The 21,916-nt window shown below is 32.2% G+C and overlaps 2 long non-coding RNA genes across 3 annotated transcripts; both read left to right on the forward strand.

Moving 5' to 3' along the window:
* The first annotated feature begins 5,997 nt into the window (after positions 1-5,997).
* On the forward strand, positions 5,998-8,200 carry LOC126723702 (uncharacterized). The gene is made up of 3 exons (XR_007654423.1): positions 5,998-6,275; positions 6,699-6,878; positions 7,393-8,200. It is a non-coding gene; the product is annotated as an uncharacterized LOC126723702 (long non-coding RNA).
* A 728-nt stretch (positions 8,201-8,928) lies between these two features.
* On the forward strand, positions 8,929-12,257 carry LOC126723703 (uncharacterized). Of its 2 annotated transcripts, XR_007654424.1 has the most exons (3): positions 8,929-9,056; positions 9,228-9,304; positions 11,783-12,257. It is a non-coding gene; the product is annotated as an uncharacterized LOC126723703 (long non-coding RNA). The 2 variants fall into 2 exon arrangements; XR_007654425.1 differs by lacking the exon at positions 8,929-9,056 and having other exon boundaries at positions 9,076-9,304; positions 11,826-12,257.
* Positions 12,258-21,916: the final 9,659 nt, after the last annotated feature.

Consider the following 21,916-nt stretch of genomic DNA (forward strand, 5'->3'; position numbering starts at 1 on the left):
CGGGATGCACAAACTTTGGCAAACTGGTTAAGTGGGGTTAGGTTCCAATACGTAGGTAGAGAAAATAACAAAGTTGCTCACAACCTTGCTAGATATGCACGCCATATCACAGGTTATTATGTATGGATGGAGGATGTTCCAGCCCATTGTTTGAATGTTTACCAAGCAGACATGCCTTAAGGAATAAAATTCAAGTCATCTTTCTCAAAAAAAAAATATATATATATATATATATATCATGATATTGATACCACAACTTTAGTATTAGACGTTTCAGTTTTTATTTTATTTTATTTTATTTATTTTTTATTTTTTTAAAATTAATTTATAGAAAAACTTCATGGCAACCAGAAAAATGTTCAGATTTATCTATCTATATATATTCCAGAACAAAGTAAAGCTTTCTAGTAGTAAAAATATTTTTGGCACACCTGTGTAAGAGATGCTGTTAGATTTCAACTAGAAGCTCTGGATCCCAAGATTATACTTCAGTTGGCATATATTTTTTGAACTAGATGATTTTCAACATGCTCATTCATTGCCTTTTGTTTTGTAGGGTCACATTTACTTGCAAATAACATGTGCCTCACACATCTGCTGTCAATTTATGCCACTGCTAGCTATTGATTATTTTGCATTGTATATAAATTTCTAAATCTCTGATATGTTTTCAAGTCACTATGAAATCTCATCCTTTTCTTAATTAAAGAATCGTTTACTCTTATTCTTGCTAGGGCTGCTCTTGCCTCACTATACTTTCACTGCGTTTCGACTGTTCCATTTTGAAGTGCAAGACAAATGCTTTTGAGGTAATGCAATTTTTCCAGCATATGTATTTGATGAATAATACATTTGTTTTATAAGTTTAGAGTATTTTAAGAAATATTGGGATTTGACTTGGCCAGTTTGGCATGTTGTTTAATATCAGGTAAACTATGTGGCAGTTGATAGCTAGTGCTACTTCTTTACCTTTTTAACAGCCGCTGAATCACACTGATCAAGTGTGGAGAGGGACTTACTCAGGCTTTCTCTTTGGAATTGGTGGTAGATGGGAATATGTGACGTCCCCTCCAGAGGATAGGTTGCTGCATTTGGTTCTTTTTTTCTTCCTAACCTGAAAGAACTCAAAAGGTTCAGCCAGAATATGACTGCTCTTGCTGTCCTCACCTGTTGGGGCTACCATTACTATCGAGAATTTTAAATGCCATATTGTGTGACAATGGTGCCAAGGCAGAGGGGGGAAAGCTGGCCCAAAGATTGCTGAGATTCTTGTTCCATGATAGATCAAGTCCAAAGATGCCCTGTGATTGTTAGGTTTGTTCAACTGAATTGTGTTTGTTGTTATAAACTTTGAACCTATCATCAAAAATGCTTTTTAAGTCTTTGTCAACTCTGCAAAGTTTTAAGCCTCTAACAAATGCATAAGGGACAATTGCTTCAAATCATCCCATTGATGAATATAATGATTATAAACCTACCAAATGCATCTCTTGCGATCAATATTTTCGAAGAGCTAAATTTACATTCAGTGAGCCGTAATTATGTATGTCCTGCCAGCATGTTTTGTTTTCTTCAAATTTGGACAGCCCTATATACTGTATTGTAATGAAGAATAATGTAGAGAATGGTGCCTCATAACTCCAATTCCGGCTCCTAGATTTGAAAGAAAAGATATCCTTTAGGCATTTTACAGGATATCAAGTGTGATTGTGAGTTCATGACACCTTGAGAACTTGATTGTCTTCCATGTGAGTTTGTTTGGATGTCTTCCAAATATTCCTAACTTCATAATTTTTTTTTTGTTACTTTTCCATCGCTCTCCATTATTCAGCTTATCCACTAATTGTTTTCCTTGTACCTATGCGTGCTCAATTATACATCTATTGAATTAACTTGTTGTCATTGTACTTGTATTCCCTTTGATGATGAAATGATACCAAAAAAAGAAGGGAAAAAAGTGACACAAGATTGATCACATCCCTTGCATACATATAGATGACTAAGTCATTTTAGGAGCTAAAATTCCAATTTAACCCAAGCTACTGTTTTACAATTAGGTACATTCCATTCAATTTTATATTAATATAAGTTTATGTGTTGATAAATATATCTGAAAAAGTGTTACTACTTGATGAAGGGCTGGCTGAAGAAAGGTGTCATAATCTGTTTCTGCCTTGAGATCAAGCACTTTTTAGGTGTTGTCTTTTGTTGAAGGAATGGTTCCATTAAGAAGAAGGGCAAAGAATGGAGCAAGAATGCCCATTTTCTTCAACATATTAATTGATGATGAAGTGATCATGCGGCCTGAAGGGATGCACACCTCCTCTGTAAGAGATGCTGTCAGATGTTTTTCAACCAAAGGCTTTGGATCCCAAGATTATGCTACAGTTGACATATAGTTTTTGAACTATGTGATTTTCAACATGCTCATTCATTGCCTTTTGTTTTGTGTGGTCAATTTTACTTGTAAATAAGTGCCTCACACACCCGCTGCCAATTTATGCCACTACTAGCTGCCAGTCCCTTGCATTGTACATAAATTCCTAAATCTCTGATATATTTTCAAGTCACTATGAAAGCTCATCCTTTTTTTTAATTTGAGAATCATTTACTCTCATTCTTGCCAGAGCTGCTCTTACCTCATTATACTTTCACTGCATTTCTACTTTGCACTTTTGAAGTGCAAGACAAATATTTTTGAGGGAATGATTAACCCAAGGTAATGCAATTTTTCCAGAATATGTATTTGATGATTAATACATTTGTTTTATAAGTTTAGATTATTTTAAGAAATATTGGGATTTGACTTGGCCCTTTTGGCATGTTGTTTGATCTCAGGTAAACTATGTGATGGTTGATAGCTAGTGCTACTTCTTTACCTTCTAACAGCAGCTGAAACGCACTAATCAAGTGTGGAGAGGGACTTGCTCAGGCTTTCTCTTTGAAATTTTGGAACCGGTGGTAGATGGGAAGATGTGAAGTTCCCTCCGGGGGATAGGTTGCTACTTTTGGTTCCTTTTCTCTTCCTAACTTGAAAGAGCTCAAAAGGTTCAACATGTGACTGCTCTTGCTTTCCTCACTTGTTGGGGCTATGACTAGCACCAAGAATTTTAAAATGTCCTATTGTGTGACAATGGTGCCAGAGGCAGAGGGGGGAAAGCTGGCACAGGATTGCTGAGATGCTTGTTCCATGACAGATCAAAGTCTAGAGATGCTCTATGATTGTTAGGTTTGTTCAACTGATTTGTGATTGTTGGTATAAACTTTGAACCTGTCATTTGTTGGTATAAAATTTGGACCTATCATCATAAATGCTTTTTAAGTCTTTGTCAACTCTGTAAAGTTTTAAGCCTCTGACAATATTAGCATAAGGGACATTTGCTTCAAATCATCCCATTGATGAATAGAATGATAATAGACCTACCAAATGCATCTCTTTCAATCAACATTTTTGAAGAGCTAATGTTACTTTCAATGAGCTGCAATTATGTTTGTCTTGCCAGCATGTTCTGTTTTTTTAATGAAGAATAATGTAGAAAAACTCCCGTACAAAGACTTTTGTGAATGTTTAAGCTAAGGTAATTCTAAATTTCCAGCATATGTATTTGTTGATCTACACATTCATTTAAAAAGTCAAAAGCATTTTTTAACAATCAACGAACTGCAAACTACCAATCAATCTGTTTATTGAATTAAGAAAAAAATTATAAAAAATTGTTCCTCCAAATTATTGATTAAAGTTTTCGAGGATAAAATAAAAAATGGATAATGTGTAGTAGTAAATAAAAAAAAATTAATTGGTTTTATAATAATTTGTTCAAGGTATGTCATTTATGGTTATAAATGCCTTATCCTATGCTCTACAGACCGTATATCATGATAGTGATACCACAACTTTAGTATTAGACATTTTAGTTTTTTTTTTTTTTTTTTTTAAAAAATTAATTTATAGAAAAACTTCACGGCATCCAGAAATATGTTCAAATTTATCTATCTATATATATTCCAGAACAAAGTAAAGCTTTCTAGTAGTAAAAATATTTTTGGTACACCTATGTAAGAGATGCTGTTAGATGTTTTTCAACCAGAGGCTCTGGATCCCAAGATTATGCTACAGTTGACATATAGTTTTTGAACTAGGTGATTTTCAACATGCTCATTCATTGCCTTCTGTTTTGCAGGGTCACATTTGCTTGTAAATAACATGTGCCTCACACATCCGTTGTCAATTTATGCCACTACTAGTTGCTGGTCCTTTTGCATTGTATATAAATTTCTAAATCTCTGATATGTTTTCAAGTCACTGTAAAATCTCATCCTTTTCTTAATTAAAGAATCATTTACTCTCATTCTTGTTGGAGCTGCTCTTGCCTCATTATACTTTTACTGCATTTCTATTGTGCAGTTTTGAAGTGCAAGACAAATACTTTTGAGATAATGCAATTTTTCCAGCATATGTATTTGATGAATTATACATTTGTTTTATAAGTTAGAGTTTTTTAAGAGATACTGGGATTTGACTTGGCCAGTTTGGCATTCTGTTTAATCTCAGGTAAACTATGCAGTTGATAGCTAGTGCTGCTTCTTTACCTTCTAACGGCCGCTGAATCACACTGATCAAGTGTGGAGAGGGACTTACTCAGGCTCTCTTTGGAATTGGTGGTAGATGGGAAGATGTGACGTCCCCTCCAAAGGATGGGTTGCTGCATTTGGTTCTTTTTTTCTTGCTAACTTGAAAGAGCTCAAACGGTTCAGCCAGCATATGACTGCTCTTGCTGTCCTCACCTGTTGGGGCTACCATTACTAGCAAGAATTTTAAATGCCCTATTGTTTGACAATGGTGCCAGAGGCAGTGGGGGGAAAGCTAGCCCAAAGATAACTGAGATTCTTGTTCCATGACAGATCAAGTCTAGAGATGCCTTGTGATTGTTAGGTTTGTTCAACTGAATTGTGTTTGTTGTTATAAACTTTGAACCTATCATCATAAATGCTTTTTAAGTCTTTGTCAACTTTGCAAAGTTTTAAGCCTCTGACAAATGCATAAGTCATTATTGCTTTAAATCATCCCATTGATGAATACAAAGATTATAAACCTACCAAATGCATCTCTTTCAATCAATATTTTCAAAGAGCTAAATGTACATTCAATGAGCCGCAAATATGTATGTCCTGCCAGCATGTTCTGTTTTCTTCAAGGTTGGACTGCCCTATGTACTGTATTGTAATGAAGAATAATGTAGAGAATGGTCCCTCATAGCTCCGATTCCAGCTCCTAGATTTGAAAGAAAAGATATCCTTTAGGCATTTTATAGGATATCAAGTGTGATTGTGAGTTCATGACACCTTGAGAACTTGATTGTCTTCCATGTGAGTTTGTTTGGATGTCTTCTGAATATTCCTAACTTCATACTTTTTTTGATACTTTTCGATTGCTCTCCATTGTTCATCTTATCCGCTAATTCTTTTCCTTGTACCTGTGTGCGCTCAAGTGTACATTTATTGAATTAACTTGTTGTCATTGTACTTGTATTTCCTTTGATGATGAAATGATACCAAAAAAAGAAGGGAAAAAAGTGACGCAACATTGATCACATCCCCTGCATACATATAGATGAGTAATTCATTTTAGGAGCTAAAATTCCAATTTAACCCAAGCTGCTGTTTTACAGTTAGGTACATTCCATTCAATTTTATATAAATATAAGTTTTTTTGTTAATAAATATATCTGAAAAAGTGTTACTACTTGATGAAGGGTTGGCTGAAGAACAGTGTCCTAATCTGTTTCTGCCTTGAGATCAAGCACTTTTTAGGTGTTGTCCTTTGTTGAAGGAATGGTTCTATTAAGAAGAAGGGCAAAGAATGGAGCAAGAATGCCCATTTTCTTCAGTATATTAGTTGATGATGAAGTGATCATGCGGCTGAAAGTGTAGAAAGAGTCCTCATTTGCTGTTTTCTTCATTCACTTGGCATCATTTAAATATTAGAGTCAGGTACATAAATGTTCGACTAAAACCATTTAGTTCTCAAATTGATTTAGTACCTTCTATTATTGGATAGTTTAACTGATGTTAATTATGATGAATTAGAACACTTTCCAGCTTCCTTCACTATTTTGGATAATCAAATTTATCTGACATGAGTAGGTATGAAAGGCTGAAACAAGAACAAGCCCATACAAAATCAGGAAGTGGTCGGCAATTCTTCTGCTTTATTATGTGTGCTTCTATTGAAATTTGATTAAAAGGAAATCATTTCCTTCAGAAAAAAATATCAAGTATGAACCAGGATCTTGAAATTTCTTCTTCATTATTTCTTTGTGAAATATCAAGCAAATGTTTTGAGATAATAATTTTGTTCCTTTTGCACATAATTCTTGAATTCAAATTATATTTTCTAAACCTTGGCATATGCTTGACAAGAGGAGGCTGGGAAATTCAGGAGAAACTTATCATATCATCGAAAGAGTATTGGTGGTGGTAGCATTCCAAAGCTCACCAAGTACTCCATCCTAGTTTATGCTAGACTAACCCTTCATTTATGCACTTCCAAGTTTCAAATCCTTTGAATCTTTTTCCTTATTTATTTATTTATTTATTTGAAAAAGGTTAAGAAATGATAGACATCAGCTTAACTTTTTGGTAGTACTCGCTAAAAATTTTCCTTACCATCACTAGTCCTAATATTTTATTTTGTGCAGCCCATGAGCAAGGCAAATGTTTCGGATTTCTCAACTCACCACCAGTAAATGCCCTTGTTTGGGTGTGGATGGGTTTGGTATCTCATCAACTGATGAATGAATTTGAGCAATCCAGTGATGTAACATCCTCGAGATTTTTAGAGACACATCTACCGATATGTTTCTTCTGATTAGTCCTAGGTAAAATCCTTTAATTTTCTAACAGAAGCTTATAGAAGTGCAATTCTTATGTTGAATTTTAAAAAATTGAAGCAGTAGTTCTAATGAGAAATAAGTGGGCTTGCAAGTCATGGAATGAATAAAATCCATAATGAACAGATAATGAACTAAATAGGGGCTAGCTCATTTATTTCAAACTATTGCTTTGATTTATCATTGTTTTAAAAATAGAAAAGCATTTCTGAACAAATCCTTCTCTTGTTAAAGAATTTCTTCTTCAATTTGACAAACCAATCTTGGCAAATTTTGGTGCTTGATAACGCTGAGTTATATCCCATCTTAAAAAATTGTTGATTTCCATAGCATTTGAATGTAAATATCCATGATCAAAAGTGAATTTATCAATGCATTTCAGAAAATAAAAATAGTGCATTTATTTATCTTATTTTACTAAAGTGGGGGTAAGGGAATGAAATATTGTATATTTTCTTATTTTCAACTTAGGAATGATATATTTTATATTTCATATGCCCAGTTTAATCCAAATAACATCATCAAATGCAACAAACACACTGTCTATGGATGGATTTGGGCTCATAGACTCTCTTCAAGATTTTGGTATTGGTGGACATGAAGATTTGAAGTCCTAACCAGAGGAAATGTTGCTACTTTTCTTTTTCCTCCTAACTACAAACAGTTCATAGGTTCAGCAAGTCACTCCTCTTGCCATGGTTGCTTTCGTCACCAGTAGGAACTAACCAACTCTCTTTTTCACATCAAGAATTTTATAGTCTTATGCTACTACAATGGTGCCTGAAAGAAACTGGGAAAGCTGGCTGTTGACCTAAGATTTCTCAACTCTCGTTCCTTGAATATAGCTAAAAGAGATTAGATTAAATCAAACTAAAATTATATAGGGTGTGATTAGACGTTAGAACAATATATAAAAAAATCAAATGTGAGTAGTCAAATATTACATTCTTATATTTATCATATTGAAAATACAAAGCCATATAATTTTATCAACTAAACCACCATTAAAATCTCAAACTTTTTTACACTTAACCACACACATGCATGCGCACACACATTTGAATGACTCACAGATAGAACATCCCCATCTATCTTAATATCCTCTTCCATGCTGATGCTGCTTTCATGTTGCATAGAAGGTCTATCAGTGTCCATGGTATTGAACACAGTTTTTGAATTTTGTTGATTGTTTTGTCCTGAGTAGGTCATATAATGCTCAAATTGATGACTCATGTATCGTTCCTGACATCAATAAAAGTACGAGTCTCAGCTTCAGAATTTAGTAAATTTTGCAATTATGGGTAACATAAAAATAAATTAAAAAAAAAAAAAAAAAAAAACAACGTTAAGAAAAAGGTCCTAGATAATAGATTAAACCATCACCCTCTGTTGATGCAAGATATAGATTAGATTTAAAACATTATTATCATTATTTTCGTGTGTTCTAATAAATATTATTGTTTACTCCAAAAAAAAAACTCAGAATTGCTTTCTAACTCGCTAATTGGCAATCCTTCATTAGCAAAATTTAGTGGACCTTCAAGCAATTTCCTTAATGGACCATTGGGACTCTAGTGATCCAAAGTAAAAAAACTCACCAAAGCCTATTATACATCACCCACTCTTACACTCCGGCCCAACTTCTAAAATGATTGGTGAGATATTAATACTCCATAATATCTGAGCCCATAAAAATTACAAAATATAATACAAATGGACTCATTGTCACGGCCCAATAAGAAAAACACACAAAAAAAAAGAAAAAAAAAAAGAAAAAGAAAAAAGAAGTTGTCTGTATCGTAATCAATCTCAGTGGACCTGAAGCCCATGCCTGAGATGTGCAAAATCTCCTTCTATACTATTGAATATTTTTGGAATGTTTTTACTTTTTCCACAGAAAGTGTGCGGGGAAGATGTCGGTAGGGGAAAGCAAAAAGGAAAAGAAAAACAACTATAATAATATTAATATTAAGAATTGTTGTACATAATATGTAAGCAAAACATTATTAGAAGGTAAGAATAATTAGCATTTGATCCTCCAATTGAAAGCATAACCATGCAGGCAAGTAACGGATAAAAAAAGGTTGACACGTTTATCTCTTAGTACGGCCTATCTGAGTGAAGAAACATCTTCCAAATCAAGCGAAGATGTTTAACCCTGTAGAAGTGCATTACTTTTCCTTTCTTGGTTAAACTCACTCTTCTTTCCCTATGTTTAAGTTTCTAAGCATTGCAAGTGAAGGAGAAACTTTCAGTTCTTTGCAAACTTCTATTCAAAATCCATGTGCTCCTTTACCAAAAGTTCTAATCCGTAGTATCTTTTCTTTTTCTTTGTAGATCTTCTTGTTGGCTCTTAACGACCATTAATTCTGTGGAGCTTCCTAGTCAGGGCAGGGACTCAAATATGTATTCAGGTTTGTTTACTGATTTTTAACTTAAAATTTTCATCATCATTCTTGTAAACTTATTGTGATGCTTAGGCTTTGTTTTTGAACACCACCTTAATTTTTTTGTGCACATTTGGAAGCTTTATCATGTTTTGGTGCTCTAGATAAAGTTTACATTTACACAATGGTCTAAGTCTAGTAAGTAATAACAAGCACTTCAAGGACCATTATTGCTCATTCAATTTTTATTATCCAGAAGGAAAAAAAAGTATAATACCCTTGCATTTTATCCCAGTTTCTGCATGCAGGCCTTGAAATAGACTAATTATAGGAAGCGATTGAAAAATATGCAAAGCCTAAAATGAAGGCTAAAGTTGGCCTTGCAACAAGATGCGCAATCCAAACTCATTAGCTAAGAGAAGTTGAATTAGAGCAAGAATTTTAGTAGTGAGCGTGATTAGTACTAACGGAAGATGTTACTATTTTGTTAAACTATGATAGGGTGCTCATCAAACTTCAAGGTTCTAACATGTTACTATTTTGTTCTAACTTGTATGTTACCTCGGCATTTGTGAAATTGAGATTCAAATATAATGATTAATTATTATTTTTAATGTCCTTCCTAATAGAGATTATTAAAGGGTTTTTTTTTTTTTTAAATAAAGAATAAATAAAGTTTTGTTGGTGGACGGGGTCATGTTTGTGTTTGAGTTGTCTTGAAGCAGAAGTACCCTATTATATTCATCAGTCCTAACTTGACTTATTTAATAATTATCTTAAAATCCCTTAATCCTACTACATCCCGTTTACTAATCAAGTTAACACAACGCAACCTACGTACGTAATATGCTTCATAATCATCTAAACTATTATAGATTTTGTTGTGGTTTGCCATCATTTTTGCAGCTCCATATCTCCACGACCTCTCTATTGTTTATTATCCTTATCAAGATGGGTAATTGTTGTTACACAAACTCTTGCACACAATTGTATACATAAGCAAACTTTGCACTAAAATCATGACTTCAAGTCACAATTTTAGTGCAAATTTCATGTGTACAGTTGTGTAAATGAGTGTGTAATAAACACCACACTACAAAGATGCTACTCTCGTTCGAGACTATTTCTTCCTTTTTTTGGGTGGTTGTATATTTCACATTATTTTAATGAGCCTTCGAGCAGTTTCCTTAATGGACCATGCGGCTCCATTGACCCTACTAACAGCCCTTTGTATATTACTCATTCCTACACTTGGCCCAAGTTCTTGAACAGTACAACTTATTACTATTTAATAATATATCATATATTAATTCTTTAGGGTGTAACAAGGTATTAATTCTTTGGGGCTAAAATATAATGAGCTATAACAATTCAAAAAAAATAATATAAATGGGCTTGTAGTCATGACCCAATAAGAAAAACAAGAAGGGAAGACAAGTTCGTTTTAAAAGTGGGCTCTGAGTGGATCTGAAGCCCAAGTATAAGATGTGCAAGTGAGATTTCTAAAAAACCTTGACCCAGATTGAATTTACTTCACAACGCTAACCCAAGGAAATACCAGTTGAGTAAGTCCAACAATACTTTGAAAATGCAATATCTCATGCTTTAGCTAAGTTAGTTAACTTTGTTAATAGCAATGTACTTATATTTGTTGTGACATAACTCTTCCAATTTGTTTGGTATACTTGGATGAAAGACTCTGTTACTTGCTTTGTTGAATGAAATTTTAGATTTATCAAAAAAAAAAAAAAAAAGTTTTGATGAGATTATAACTACCATGACCATCCAATATTGAGAACCTCTGACATGAAACTTAATACTTGATTGGATGAGCTTATTTTCATATCTTATTTTATTTATTTCTTAAACACAATTTATAAAAAAAAAATTAATTAAAAATATTTACATGATAAACAAAATTTATTGAAGGAAATAAATTCAACAAATGACAGAGTTACGAGATAAGTTCCTTCTTGTCAAATGGAGGTGGTGTTTTGTATAACTAAGATATTTTAAAACTCAGTGGTGTTATATATCCAATTGGATTCAGATCCTCTAGATTTCCTAGGAAACTCTATCAGTAGATTTTCTTAAATCCTAACCACTTTTTAATGATTTAATGGTCTAGATTCTGTCATGTCAGCATTCCACTAATAATATTCTTAAAATAATAAAATAATGTTACAAACAAAACAATTAAGATTATTGTTAGTGGAATGCTGACATGGCAGAATCTAGACCATTAAATCATTAAAGAATGGTTAAGATTTAAAGAAATCTATTTGGTAGAGTACCCTAGAAAATCTAGAGGATCTGAATCCATATCCAATTACATAAGGTCTTTATCTTTTTAATAGTGGGTAGGAAACACCACATCACTTTAGGAACAAATAAAAATAAATAATGGTTTTCTTATTATTGTGAAAATGAAGGAACTAAATTTTGTCCATAAAGAAATCTCGTGGGAACAGGAAATAACGGTTGCCTTGCCTTTCTCATTAACAGTAAAATTCTAATATGACTATTATTGATGACGTGGCATGGTCAGTTAAAGAAGCTGAGTTGGAGGAATATTCCCAATTTACTGTGGGGGAAGACTGGGCCCATAAGCGGTTCGAAGCCCAAAATATATGAACGAGACAAACTTCTTTCTTCAACCCAAGTATAGGCTTGGAGAGTTCTATTCTGTAAATCATTTTCTTAATGGGCTTTACGAAAGTGGCAGTGCAACTATTGGATCTTTCCCTCAAATTGATCTCAATATGGGCGTTGAATGCACTTCAAGCTCTTTGGGCTATCATTGGATATGACTTGTGAAGTAGCGAGGTTTTTTTATTTTATTTTTTTTTTAAGGATTATTCTCTTTTAATCGTGAGGAAATTGTTTCACAACACCTTAATTATTTTGCTGCTGGTATTACACTATCATATGCCAGCCATGTTTGGGTGCTGTTTTGCGTGAATACATAATGATGGTAGGACATATTTGCTTAGTGCTTTGTTATTTATGTGAACAATATCCAAGAACCTTTCATGAGTAAGCATCTTCTTGGTATTTTGTAAAGAAGACATTTCATCATTTTCCTTAAAAGATATTGGAACTATGATAAAATGGGATTTTCCTTCACATTATGTATCTAGCTGATGTTTCATTTTACACAAATCCAAAACATATTGTCATGAATCCTCCTTTTCATCGTTGTTGGTTTAGAGGTTTTGAGTACTATTATACAGCTGAAACAAATTGATCGAGATCACTATCATCATTATATGTTGCTTTGTGACTCTACTATTTAGAGCCCTACTTTTTTCAATAAAATTTATTTCACACACATATATATGCTAATGAGGTCTAGCTCAATTTGCACCTCCCCTTAAAAGTTCTAGGTGGAGGATGATGTTGTGGGTTCAAGACCCATCAGCTGCTTGTGTAAATTTCTAATGTTTCTATGTGTGTTGGTTTGTAAATCCATTTTTTTCCTTTCTCTTAGGCTTTCTCAATATGAGTTTGAATAGGTACATTCCTTTTTTGATGGTATTTATTTAAATCCTTCTAATTCCTCATTACTGACCTAGGATCTTGTCATTATCATCTCCTTTTATGCTTTCCTGTTTTTGTTTGATATATTTATCAAAACTTGTCCATGTTTCATTAAGACCCTTAGCCATCCCTAGATTTGGCTTGATGGCATTCATCAATTGATTAGTGAGCATATGATGTACGTGTCTACACAATCTATCTTCTTCTCTTCTTTTACCTTCTTCTGTTCTGCTTCCACCAGAATTATCTCTTTATTGTGATACAGTAGCACCCCTATTTTTTAGTAATTATTGCTGAAAGGCACCAATCCTTAGGGCATCGAGCTTAGTAATGACCTAAACATATACATGTGAAGCATTGGATTTCTTCATTAACTTTGAGGAAGAATCGTACTTCATTGAGTGTCATATGAATCAGCAAAGTTTTCTTAAGTACAATAATTAGGTTTTTTCTGGTTATCTTTACTAGTTTAAACAATTTCAAACATTGGACTGTATTTTTGGATGGATCATTTGAAGACCAGATGTTTTAAAAATGGGATCATAGTGCTGTTGCCAAAGTAAATAAATAATAAGGCAACTGAATTAGAAAGGAAATATGTGTGAAGTGATCTTTAAGGATGGTGAAGTGCTAGGCTGCGAAGCATAAGATTGTGATTTGACTCTTGTGAGCGGCCACTTAGAAAGTATTTGAGGATAGCCACCCCTCCTAGAATCCCACTTATAGGAACTAGCACTAGGAAATGGCCTTTATTATATGAACTGGTATAAAAGGTCTTCATAATTTTTTTTTCATTTTGTGTATCAACCTTCTGGCTGGTAGCTTTGTTAACTTTCTACCCAACAAATGTTGTTCCCTTTGAAAAAATGTACGTTGTAACAGCATTGTAACAGAGTCATATTGACTGATTTGACTTCAATCTTAAATGCTGTCCTTAATACTATAATGTGGGAATAAAAGAGAGGAACAGTTGTAGCTTGAGGGATCATTTGGGGGAGTAGGAAAAACTTACCAACCAATATTTGAAATGGACAGTTTTTGGAATAGAGCAAATTGAAGGGTGGAGGACAATGTTTATCATTTGAGGTGCTAAAAATGTTAAAAAAAATAGTATTTAGCATTTTTAACAACTTTGAAAGAATGTTCTAATTCTGTAAATGACTCTTATTTCCTCAAAGCTATATTACTGCCCTTTGGCATTTAATTAAAAATTTAACCTTTGGGAGTGATGACCATTCTGGCGTTCAATTCAAGGTGGGTAAGAATCTGTTGTGATTTTCTACAATCTGCATTAGCCAATAGCCACAGCATCACTTTGTTCCAAATATCAATGAGGTTTATGTCCGTTGATAAGAAAATCCAAAGACTTGTGATCCTGGAGGGGCAAAAAGATTATGGCCGTTTAGTAGAGCATCTTAAACACATGCTTTCAGTTTTTAAACAACATTATTTGTATTTACATATACTTTTTTATCCACACGTATATTATAAAAATACAAACAATATTACTCAAACTTTTCTATCAAACGGGCCCACAAATCTACAAATATATTTTTGAAATGCGCACAAATAACTTAATAAATATTATATGTGTGTGTATATATATATATATATATATATATATTTGTTGAGAGGAGGAGCCTTAGGGTATGTTTGGTTGGGGTGAAAATAGGGGGGAAATTTTCCCTCTGGGCTCACCTTTTTTTATCCTTCCAATTTGAGAGGAAAATAAGGAGGGAAAAATGCTGAGAGATAAACTTTACACAAATACCCTCAATTTAAGTTGTTTTTTTTTTCTTTCTTCTCTCTTCCTTGGGCAACAGCATTGCCTCCTTTTTTTGGGGGGCAATCATATTGCCAGTTGTCACTTTTTTTTTTTTCTTGGGCATTAACATTGCCTCTTTTTTTTTTTTTTTCTAATTTTTTTCTTTTGATTTTTTAGGGCTTGGGCGTGATATTTTATTTTTATTTTTACTAGATGTGATTTTTTTTTGGAACATATTTTTTATTTTTATAAAAAATTTTGGGTGATTGCTATTTTTTGTGTGGTTATTTGTCACTTTTTTTATTTATTTTAAATTTGGCTACATTCTTTAACAAGAGTATATGAGTAAATTTATTCAAACTCATTTTTTTCATCCCTCCATTTTCCACTTCCAACCAAATAAAAAAGAGAGAAAATAAAATCTTTTCTATTCTCCCACTTTTTTATCTTCCCACAATTTTCTATACTCTCACTTTTTCACCCCTCTAACCAAACAAACCCTTAATTCATATTAAACCTGATTAATCTTTGGGTTTTATGTCCTCAAATATATATTACTACTCTTTGGGTTTCAAATTATGTAGAAAAACACTTGCGAGTGGTAGTTACTCTGGAGTTAAATTCATGGTGGGTAAGACTGCTGGTTTATGATAGTCTGCATTAGCCACAGCATCACGTTGTACCAGATATCCTCGAAGTTTATGTCCATTGATGAGTAATCTGAAGACCTGTGATTCCTGAGGGGTATAAAGATTGTAGATCTATAGAAACATATTTCCGAAATGTATAGTTTTTTTTTCGTTGTTGTGTTGTTGGAGAAAAGGGACCTTAATTCATAAGTGTCAGTGATTTATGGGTGTACCTATGCTAATTGTTTTGTCAAACAATAGAAGACCTTTTTCAATAGTTTGTTGTTTTTTATGGTTCCTTAGCACATTGCCTGTGCTTTGGTTTTTTATTGTACCTTTTCATCTTTTTTTGGAATGAAGCATTATTTACTTGGCAATTGAAAAAAAAGAACCAAGAACAACAACAGAAGACCTTATCTCCACAATTTTTAATACTCACAACATGTCAGACCCAAGACCTTGACTATTAAAGGTGCAGAAATACGCTACCCTAATGATGCCACTGGTTATATGCCGTTAATTTTAGTTGTAATGCTTTTGATCCACTTGAGCTGATGCCAAGCTTTCTATTGGTGTCTATAGTTCCTCAACATCTATTCATAATTTGTTGCTCTCTACTTAGATGTTGGATTGCTCTCTGTAATTTTTAGCTTGTTATATAATTTGCTTGTATTTGATTGTTCTACTCGGTATCTCTTTGTTGCTGTTTCAAATAACATTAGGAACATTTGATCAAGATGAAGCTCAGACTGAGTGCCTGTTTGTTTCAACTTTTATGGGCTAAAACGCATGTTTGTTTAAAAGCTGGATAGAAATTACCGTTTGGTTCAGCAGAAAGGCAACTTTTATATAAAAGTTGCGTTTTGGGCCAAGGCATAAAACACGCAAGCCAATTATGGAGCTCTGGAAGTCCATAAACAAAAAGTCCATGCGCGTTTTGAAGCTATCCGTTGGGCTCTTTCAAAAATTACCAAATTACCCTTGATAAATCATTAGTTCTCACGTTGTCCCTCATTCCTCTCATCTCATCTCTCTGCTCTCCGAACAAATTTCCAAATCCAAACACAAAAAAAATCTATAACAAATTCCCAAATCAACTAAGGAAAAAAAAACAATCCCTTGCAAATTAGGATTCCCCAAAATGCAAAACAAAAAAATATCAGAATATAGCGAAATGATAGAATTACAAGACGAAATTGAAGGCGAATGTGTCAACAACACCAACTTCTACTTCGATCAAATCGGCGAACCCCTCCCAATCAAACCCTTCGACTCCGACCCCATTTTCGATCTCCAAGCCCTTCCCTCTCAGCCACTCACCGTCTCCAAACTCCACCGCCTCATCTTCGTCGCGCACTCTGATGGATTCTACGTCGCCAAAACCTGAGTGGGACGCTATCGATTCCACCAAGAACCAATAGACGAAGTGCTAAGAGGAAAAAAAAAAAAAAAAAAAAGGAGAGCTCTGGAACGTTCTGGAGTTTGGAGGAATGGTACGGAAAAAAAAAAAAAGGAGGAAAGAAGGATAAAAAAGAAAAGAGAAAGGTTACGTGTATGGAGGAGAAAAAAAGAGGGGAAAAAAGGAAAAAAAAAAAAAAAAAAGAAAGAATTGCCGTGTGTGGAGGATAAAAAAAGAGGGAAAAAAGAAGAAGGAAATGTTATCAAAATTTTTTCACAATAAATTTTAAGGGATAGGTTATTATTAGCTAATATTGGTGAGAAAAAAATAATTTTTTTAGAAAGAGAAAAAAATAATTTTAATAGTATGTTAAAATTAAAATCAATATCAATTTTCTATCACAATACTTTCACAATAAATCTTAAGTGGTAGATTATTATTAGCTAATATTTGTGAGAAAAAAGTAATTTTTTTAGAAAGAGAAAAATTGATTTAAGTATGATAAAGTAGTTGATTTAAGTATGAAACAAACTCACATAAAAAAAAAAATAAAAAAAATAAACTCCATTATATATACATTGTCCTTTTTGGTAATTTATCCCTCAAACTACCACTTTTATAAGTGCTAGCCAAACACTCAACTTTTTCAAAAAGCATTTTTTAATAGTTTTTACCAAATACTCAACTTCTTGAAAATATACTTTTTCATTTTGCACTTTTACAAAAAACTAAACCAAACTCACCCTGATTACGCTTTGTTTTGCAGCAATTTTGGCCCAAGATATGCTTAAGCTAGTTGCTTGTTATCAATCATACACTATCAGGTATATTTATAGAAATGTGAAACATCATAACTTTGATGATGGAACCTTTTTAGTTTCATATGACGGATTTGAGGAACTGGCAATTATTTTTTTCGTCATATTTGTAATTGTGATTTGTGAGACTGATATTATCTCCATGGGAGAAAGTGGGAGCTTAGCATAATTAATATGCAATTTAAATTTCATGCCATACGAATATTATTTAGGACAAAATTTGGCTACTAACTTAGTTTTAGCCTAAAGCTACAACTTTCATTAAAAAAAATGGTTATGTATTTTGTACCAATCAAATGTTATTTACTTTTTTATCCACAAACTTACCTTTTATGCATAATTTTATACTGCCAAAATTTGAGATTTAAATTTTGATTGATGACATAACTATTGGTATTTAATCTTCTAAAAATTTTGTAAGCATAAAGGATAGATGAAAAAAAAAAGTACTTTAAAGGTGGATTTGTCAAAATTCACACTCAATAAAAAGATAGTAAGTGGAATTCTACCCCAAGACTATAACAAAGTTTGTTGCCAAAGTTTATCCTATTATTTATTATTCAATCTATAAACTTATTTTTTGTACATAATTTTATACTACAAAACTTGAAATTAAACATTTAATTAATGATATAACTATTGATACTTAATCTTTTGGAAATTTTACATACATGAAAGATATAAGAAGAAAGTGTAATCCATAGTGGATTTGTCAAAATTCATATTTAATAAAAAGATATTGAGTGCAGTTGTAGCCATTGGCTAACTAAGTTTGTAACTAAATTTTGTCATTTTTCTAATAAGTCAATTGATTTGTTTAAATAATATACATGAATAATTTTAAATGGACAAAGTTCCAATAACTACAATTCTTACTAAAATACTAACGTGACTACATATTACAAAAATTAACCATTAGATTACATGTTGTTTATGTTTTTAACATATATATCAAATTTTTTTTCCAATCAAATATGATTTACTATTTGATCCATAAATTTATTTTTTATACATATTTTTAAATTACAAAAATTTAAAATTTAAACATTTAATTGATGATATAAATATTAATTTTTAATTTCCTGAAAAGATACAAGTATGAAAAATATAATAAGTAAATATTATGGATTTGATGAAAGGACAACAACTGAAAAATAGTAAATAATGTTAATCAGCATTCCCTCTCATTAAGGTTCTTTCTCTTGCGCATTAAACCTAAGGCCCCCTCTTTAAAAAGGGGGAAAATATATTACTTGGACTAAAAAAGAATTACTATTGCTAGTCAACAAAATAATTACACTGACCGACAAAGTTGATCATAAATCGAATTTCACTTTTTCAAAAGTAAACACTCAAAGGGGAACCTCTCAAAAAAAAAAAAAAAAAAAAAAAAAAGACTCAAAGGGGGAAGGAAAATGCCCTACAGCTGGTTAAAGGTAAGTCTTTTCTCTTTTCTTGTCCTCATTTATTTATTAATTTTTACTGTTGCTAGTCAGCAATGTAATTCACTCGCCAACGTAAGTTAAAGATGTTGTCGTCCGGTACTCTTAGGTAAATCGTTAATCTATTATTTTAAAAAAGTTTTGACATGATTTCTTATGGAAAAAAAAAAATCAAAATATTAATTTTTTTCTTAAAATTTTTTAAAAATGGTTTGTTAATTATTGTATTTTTTTTAGAGAGTTTTTATTTATGACGTTTGCTACTGAAGATGAGTTTTTGATGATAGTTTTTTATTATCAGATCAAGACATTAATCAATTTTTGGTGTAGATAGATATTAAATCTCAAATCTCTTATTCAACCATAAAAAATTTGCCAAATAAATTAATTGAAACCTGTTAACAATTGCATGTAAGTCATCTTTTTAACATTTTAAAAGTAAACACTGCGGTCTTTCTTTCTTCCTTTGCAGGTACAAACACTACAGGAATGCTAACCCATAATGGTTTAAGTAGCACCAACCATTCTAACATACTAACATCTAAGTTTTTTTTTTTGATCGGAAACATCTAAGTTTTTATGATAAACTACTAACATCTAATTTGGTAAGTTTAAAACTGAAAATTTGTATATTAAACCGACGAAGATAAACTAGAGAAATTACTTCTCTCACTCACTTTATAGTAGTTGGTAGGAAGTAAGAACCACCACAACTGATAGCACAGCTACAAAAGAAAAGAGTTGAATTTTCAATTATTGTGTTTCCTGGAAAAGGGGCAATGACCGAGTTTGGGATCCACCACTATGCGCAATTATTCAATCATCCCGTTGAAATCAATTCAATGGTTCACACTTGATTTGCTTGTCACCCATTTATTTTGTTGAAAATAAAAATTTTTTGGTGAAAGTATTCTAAATAAAGGTAAAGTTAATTGAAATAATATAATAAGACTCATGAATATTACTAAAAAATATAATAAATCTCATAAATAATAATAAAAATAAGTTAAATAGTAAAATAAATTAACAAAATTAATCAAGCCAAATGAACAATATGATGTAAAAGACCCTTATGTTGCATGCCTTAAAAGCAAAAGATGATTTAAAAATATATATATATATATATAAGAGATAGATTTAATTATAATATCATATTTTTTATGTTATTTAAGACATATAGAGGACAAATTATTTGTAAAGAGTACTAAAAATAAATTCTAACCACAAATTATATTATTTAAAAAAAAAGAAAAAAAAAAAAAGAAAAGGCAAAACTTCCCTCTTATTAAAAGGGAGAAAAAGATATTACTTGGACTAAAAAAGAATTATTGTGGCCGACAAAGCATATTACTGTTGCTAGTCAGCAAAATAATTACACTGGCCGACAAAGTTGATCATAAATCAAATTCAGTTTTTCAAAAGTAAACACTCAAATGGGGAAAGGGATATGCCTTACAGCTGGTTAAGGGTAAGTCTTTTGTCTTTCCTTGTCCTCATTTATTTATTAATTTTTACTGTTGCAAGTCAGCAATATTTCACTGGCTAGCGTAAGTTAAAAGATATATATATATATATATATATATATTTTTTTTTTTTGAAATAAGTTAAAAGATATTGTTAACCGTAGTTTTAAGTCAATTGTTAATCTCTTATTTAAAAAAAATTTTAACATGACTTTTATGTAAAATAAAAATAATTAGTATTAAAATATTAATTACTTTTTTTCTTTATCTTTAAAAAAATTTTTAAAATAGTTTGTTAACAATTGCACTTTTTTTTATAGAGTTTCAACTTATAACATGTGTTCTGAATGATAAAGAGCTTTTCTAAAATGGTTTGTAAGAATTGCACCTTTTTTTTAGATAGTTTTCTAAAATGATTTGTTAATGATTGCACTTTATTTTTTTAAAGAGTTTTAAATTATAGCGTCTACTTTTAATGATAACTCTTTATCATCAAACTAAAACACCAATCGATTTTTGGTGTAACAAAAATTAAATCTCAAATCTCTTATTCAATCATCAAAGATTTTATCAATTGAATTAATTGAACCTGCATTAACAATTGCACTTAAGTCATCTTTTAACCTTTCAAAAGTAAACACTAGAGTCTTTCTTTCTTCCTTTGCATGTACAAACACTACAGGAATGCTAACCCAAGAATATATAATGTTTTAAGTAATACCAGCCATTCTAACATACTAACATCTACGTTGGTTAGTTTATAACTGAAATTTTGTATATTAAACCGACGAAGATAAACTAGGGAAATTACTTTTCTCACTCAATTTATAATAGTCGGTAGGAAGTAGGAACCAGCACAGCTACAAAAGAAAAGAGTCAAATTTTCAATTGTTGTGTTTCAAGGAAAAGCGCAATGGCCGTGCTTGCCACTACAAAAAAAGAGGGCTATAACCGCATTTGCAAAACGCAGCTATAGCCTATAAAAAACTCAGCTATAGGCCATAGCTGTGTTTTTATAGCCGCGTTTCCAAACACGGCCTATACGGCGAGGCTATAGCCCCCTACGAGGACCTAGAGCTACGTTTCAAAAAACGCGGCTCTAGATCTTTCTATAGCCGCGTTTATTTTGTCCTATAGCCGCGTTTTTACACAGCGCATAGGTTCGGGACCTATAGCTGCATTTTAAAACGCAGCTTAAGAGCTTCCAGCTAAAACGCAGCCTTAGCCGAACAAAGCGCGGCTCCACCCTTGGTAAACGTGACTATAGAAAAGGGGTGGAGCCGCATTTTACAAAAACGCGGCTCAAATTACTATCCTGGAGCTGCGCTTTGAAGAAATGCAGCTTAAATTGGCGTTTTTAGTAGTGTAATTGGGATCCACCACTATGCGCAATTATTTATTCATCCTATGGTTCACATTTGATTCACACATATAGTGGTAAAGAACCTTTCTGCTGCACGCCTTAAAAGCAAAAGATGATTATTTTTTATAAAATACAAGTGATAGATTTAATTATAATATCTTACTCTTTATACCATTTAAGACGTATAAAGAATAAATTGTCTGTATAAAGTATTAGAAAC

Source organism: Quercus robur, chromosome 4 (assembly GCF_932294415.1).
Source record: "Quercus robur chromosome 4, dhQueRobu3.1, whole genome shotgun sequence".
Taxonomy (NCBI): Eukaryota; Viridiplantae; Streptophyta; class Magnoliopsida; order Fagales; family Fagaceae; genus Quercus; species Quercus robur.